Raw genomic sequence first — 5933 nt, 5'->3', positions numbered from 1 at the left:
CAGTGGGGAGCAAGGGCGTCATAGCCATATTTCCTTTGCATTAGATCGGTCGATGAAGCATAAAATTCGACTTGGACATGGAGCTGCACTGGTACAGCAGCACAGCACGTCACAGCACACTGGACGCTCCAGTGTGGGATGCACTCACCTTGCGTGGCTTAACCTCTTACATCCTACACCTCAAAATTTCTATCACTATCTTGGTTCCAAAGAGGACGTGCTATCGGTCGGGTTGGGACTTAATCTCTGTCCATAATCCCTGGTGGGAAGCAGATGTTTCATCTGCTCGTCTTGTTCCATTGAAAAGTCTTCGGTATATTCCACATATATAAAAAAATAATCTGAGAATCTAAAAATACAAAGAAACACATAAACACAACATGGGCGGTGACTCATGGCATTAAAGTCAAAATTCCACTTAAAGTAACAGATCATTTAGTTTTATAGCCTGTTAGTACAGAAAATAACAACAACAAACTTTATTTATATATCACATTTCAAAACCAGTGGTATGCCAAAGTGCTGATCATACAAGGAGGTCAGATATAATAATAGAGACAGATGAAGCCCATGGAAAAGTACCAAACATGCTCGCAGGTTGATGCCGTTAAGGTTAAATAAATAGGTTTTTAACTGCAATTTGAAGGATTGAAGGGAATCAGAGTCATGGATAGTAATGGGGAGGCTATTCCACAAATCGGGTGCAGCCAAGGCAAACACGCCCTCTAGTCTTCAGTCGGGATCTCAGCTGTACCAGAAGTGACTGGGAAGATGATCTTATTACTAGAGATGGCACGATACCACTTTTTTATGTCCGATACCGATATCATAAATTTGGATATCTGCCGATACCGATATGAATCCGATATAGTGTTTTTTAATCAAGAAAACTGTTTTTTTAATATCTTGCTGCATTTTGTATAAGTTCATACTGAAGTTTAAATAAACAGCAACACTAAAGCTATTCTGTTATACCTGTATGTAAAAAATACACTGCGCCCAAAGTATTTCATAGTTCAGCAACACTGATCAATCTAATAAACTTAAACCTACTCCATCCTTCCTATTCTGGTATTTTAAAGAGTACTTAGCAGAAATATTAAGCAACCTAACTAATAGGGTTGCAAACTCCCAGCAAAAAAAAATAGGGAACCACCCCCCACCCTCCACCTCATGATGCTTAATCGATGTAATCAACTTTAATTTGATGCAGGGTGAAAAAAAAATGCACAGAAATAAATTATTTTTCAAGAATAATTAAATAGATTCAACATCTTTCTTCAACAGAATTGCAGAATTCACAGATGGTACCTTCCCAAAGGAAAAAGTACTATAGCTTACTAGGGTATATTAGACTTAACAGTTATACAGTAATGGACTTCTATACATTTTACACCAGATTAAAACTTTGGGTGTAAGATTCAGATAATTATTTATTAAAAGCTAGACATTTTAAATGAGAATAAGAAAGAAAAGTATGTCTTTGTGCCCCTTTTCCCTGTTAATGCCCTATCGGCCCCCCTGGCTAAACTTTGCTAGATCCGCCCCTGCACAGTTACCAGCCGTCAGCTACGTAGAAAAGGATCCTGGTCTAGAAAGTAATATTAAATAAATTCTAACAGCTTATCAAGCTTAAACGTGCTGCTGTTGTTCAGCCGCTGGTTTCCTCTTTCTGGTGCAAAGTGGGCCAAAAACAAAGAAGAGAGACGGACTCGCGACAGAAAATCCGATCAGCTGATCGTTGATCAGTTTCACATTGAAGTAGCGACAGGAGAGGGAGGGAGAGAGAGAGGCACTCGCTCCATATATCGGTTGTTAAGCTTAACGCGGGAACGCTTTACAAACATTCAGAGATGAACTTACACACTTGCTTTACTTCTCTCTGGGATAACTTCCTCGGAGATGAAATTTTGAAATAAATACGGTACTTAACGGGAAGCCAATGCTTGGGATATTACTGGCTGCAAGGAATATTACTGTCAAACACGATGATTTCGGTTTTCCTGACATTTAAGCTAAGGGAGTTACCAGAGAGCCAATCTTTGACCTCACGCATACACTTATGAAAACAGTGCAAAGACATGGAACGATCATCAGTTAATTCAAAATAGATCTGTATGTCATCAGCATAACAATGATGTGCAATGTTGTACTTCTCAAAGATTGTGCCTAAGGGAAGCATATACAGTGAGAAGAGCAGGGGACCAAGGACAGATCCTTGAGGCACACCGCAGGAGATAGGTGCAGCAGAGGAAGAATAATTTCACCTTTAACATTAAACACTTGACAACAGCAAAGAAAGAAAAATAAATAAATAAATACATAAATAAATAAATGATGTAACATGATCATCAGAGTGCTCCACAACCACATCAGACACTTCTGGACCACAGTTTAAACTCTGAGATTACACAGTAATAGAATCTGACAGAATTCACATCTTCATTTAGTCAGAGCAAATTTCAGAGACAGATGACTAAGACTGATGTCCTGTATAAGGGCCACGTATGTAGCAATAATGAATCGCTTTGTTTTACTCATATTTATAGCTGATTCTGAAGGAATGCCAAAACATGTCTGTACTGTTACAGTAAACTGGTTTGTCTGAAGACAAAGAAATAAAAAAAGTGAAGAGCTTCTTCTTTTTTTAGACTTGCTGTTGTTCAGGAGGAGGAAGTGGGGAATTTATGTTCTTCAATTTTCCAGAGATCACAAAAGCAGCTATAAGAACACAAATCACAGCAAAAACTGACAGACCAGAACGTCCTCTAGTGACTCCACCCTCCTTCCCTCCATCCTCTGTGTCTCCTCCTGTCTGACCTGCAGGTGAGAAACAGGTGTGAGGTGTCAGCTGTCAGGTAGGTGATGAGTGAAGAACAGAACAGAATCCATTTCCTCTTCAAACTGCTGTCAGACATTATCTACTGCACTCTGATCACATCACTCAGACCAGCTGCTTTCTACAAAGTCTCATCAACAACATCTTTAGAAACAAACATCAACAACCAGGAAGCAGCTTCACCTCTGATCACACACACACTCAACTCTACTCACTCACCTGAAGGATCAACACTCAGGCTGATGATGATGATGGGGTCAACACTGAGATTAGCTCTCTTTCTGCAGTGTGTTTCTGTCTTGACACGACACTCGTATGTTCCAGCATCATTAATTGTCACATTCTTCAGAATCAGAGAGACGTCTCCATCCTTCATCTGTCTGTCCTGCAGATCCACCCGGTTCACAAATGATGGATGCTGGTTGTGTGAGTTAAAGTGCCCGTCCCGGTACAAAAGCACATATTGATCCCCAAGGTCAGGTCTGCTCCACTCTACGGTCGTGTGAGGATGTCCGTTGTTTGGAGCTCGGCATTGAAGAGTGACATTCTTCTGTCCAGACACAGCTCTGATGTTTCTCTGGACTAAAAAAAGGAAACAACACAGAGGAGAGTTGTTAAAAGTCTACGGTCAACTTCCACAGTTTATGCTTTTAGCTGTTCTGTACTCAACCTCTATTGAAATCATGTTAGGCTGAACTGTTTTGTTTGAACTAAAATCAAATTGAAGATGTTCATACCTCAGTCTGTTGTTTGTGGTGTGAACATCTCCAACCTCATAACGTGGACTTACCTTCTTTAAAATTGAAACATTTCACAGACTGAACCACTGAAACATTCTTTAAGTTTTTCTTTAAAAACTTCTTAAGTTCTTTAAGTGTTTGCGTGAGTTCTCTCCGGATCCTCCGGCTTCCTCCAAGAGTCCAAAGACATGCAGTTAGTGGGGTTAATTGATTAATCTAAACTGCCCATAGGTGGGAATGCAGGAGTGAATGTGAATGCGAATGGTTGTCTCTGTCTCTATGTGTTAGCCCTGCGACAGACTGGTGATCTGTCCAGTGTGCACCCCGCCTCTCGCCCTATGATATAGGCTCCAGCACCCCCTGCGACCCTGAAAAGGATAAGCGGAAGCGAATGGGTGGATGGATCCACTGTGCCATGAAATGTCACAGTGGTTCATGTTCCATGAAAATGAAAATTTTCTCCAGTCCAGGTTCATTTTTTACTTGTAACATTAAAAAAGGTCAGTGTTTTTCCTTTAGTGTTTCCAATTCCTCTCATTTATCATCTGAGTTAATTATGTTCCAGATTCTGTCTGAAAGATTTAAACGAATTAACATTATTAATGTTATTTGCGGGTAAACAAAAGAATAGAATAGAAATATCCTTTATGATTTCTCACTAGGGAATTTTGGGGGTTCCAGCAGGCAAATGAAGCATGACGATTCAAACAAAAGTAAAGAATTTAAAATGAAAAACATAAAATAAGAGACTGTACAGGGCAAATTTACTACATAAGAAAAACATACTGTACATTTGTTAAAAATAGCACAACTCAGTAAGATATTTTTTGTTTTAAGATGTATAAAAAGTGCTGTATATACTTCCTCTTGTGAATTCTAGATTCACAGTAGTTAGCATCACATGATTAAAACTCACAACAACAGTGATCATGTTGTAACACTGTTTGGTTTGGTTGTCAGCCTACACTAATAGATGTCAGTTTTATGGAAGAGAATTAGGACCACTGGAAAAAAAAATGTAGGAATGTGGGGTTTTTTTCTTCTTTCAAGAATTCTGATTATTTCTCAGAATTCTCGAAAAGAAGGGAAAAAAAAAACATTCCTCTTCCGCACCGCTTAGTGGTCGTGTGCCTTCCTTTTTTTTTTTTTTTGTTACAAACATATCCCCAAAGTTATGTGTGGCTACTGTATTTTGCACCCGAGATGTTGAGAAGGGGAGAAACTTTTCCTGAGTAAATATCAGCACGGTGTTTTTAATCCTTTGATCATCCAGAATCTCCAGAAATCGTGCCACTGTTCCATTTTCTTTACTACTTAATAATAATAAGCTAGCAGACGTTTTGATAAACAGCACAATCCCATTTAAGGTAACTTGCTTTATTTAGTTTTAGCCTGGTATTCTCACTGAGGGTTCATATTGTACAGTGTCAGGGATTGTAACATCTAGTCCTTTTACTGAATGACCATCCCGTAGAGAAATGCATCCAAACTACTCCAAACATTTCAACACGCGTGCAGCTTCACAGCTTACCTTCTTCATAGGCATTGACCAGAACACAGACCAGCAGCAGCATGCAGAGGACTGTACTACAACAGCACTGCAACATAGTCGGGCTGTCTATGTGCAGGTGGCACAATGAAAATATAAATCCAAGGTCCAAAGACACCGGCTATCAGGACAGACGCTCTCTCTATTGACATCCAAGACATTTAACCTCTCAGCTCTCTAGGTACTCACATAAAAAGTGTGGGGAGGATGATCCCCCTCCTTCCACCCAAAATACCAAATAAAGCTGACTCACCTGTTCCCGTCAGAGAGCGAAGAGGAATTAACCAATGTCTCAGAAACTTGTTGATCTTCTGAATTACTACTTAAGTGTTTCCACTGAGTCCACATTCACAGAGTTAGTTTATTTGTAACAGCTGCACGTCACAGCTTTGAAACCTCAAGAGCTTTTACATAAAGATCTCCAGCCGACAGGAAGATTTTGGCTGGTTTAGACATTTAGTGACCAGACCAAACGTTGCTACATATAGGAGGGAAATTATTTTCTTTAGAACGACAGATCTATTTCCGCCAGTCTACAATTCCGTTTTTTTTAGGATTCATGTTTTCCTGGAAGCTTCCGCGCTGATCTAATTGGGACACCGACAAACAGTGTAAACTTAACTTACCTCTCCATTAATCTCCCGCCGTCGTCCGTGAAGGGACCCAGTTGTTACACGCGCTCGCCTTGGTCATTTAAATGCCTTCAGTAAACCCGAAATACAACGGAGAACTAAAGGTAGTGTTGGGCATGGAACAGCGAGAACAGCTGAGTGTTCAGGTTTCTTTCCTGTTACTACTTGGGTGT

The 5933-nt window shown here is 39.9% G+C and overlaps 1 long non-coding RNA gene across 1 annotated transcript; it reads right to left on the bottom strand.

The window, feature by feature from the left end:
• Window positions 1-1798: 1798 nt before the first annotated feature.
• Window positions 1799-5933, bottom strand: LOC120436310. Its single transcript, XR_005610295.1, has 3 exons — window positions 5755-5933; window positions 3059-3421; window positions 1799-2820 (listed from the first exon to the last, which is right to left on the bottom strand). It is a non-coding gene; the product is annotated as an uncharacterized LOC120436310 (long non-coding RNA).

This window comes from Oreochromis aureus, linkage group 3 (assembly GCF_013358895.1).
Source record: "Oreochromis aureus strain Israel breed Guangdong linkage group 3, ZZ_aureus, whole genome shotgun sequence".
Classification (NCBI taxonomy): domain Eukaryota; kingdom Metazoa; phylum Chordata; class Actinopteri; order Cichliformes; family Cichlidae; genus Oreochromis; species Oreochromis aureus.
This window is presented reverse-complemented; position numbering and strand designations above follow the sequence as displayed.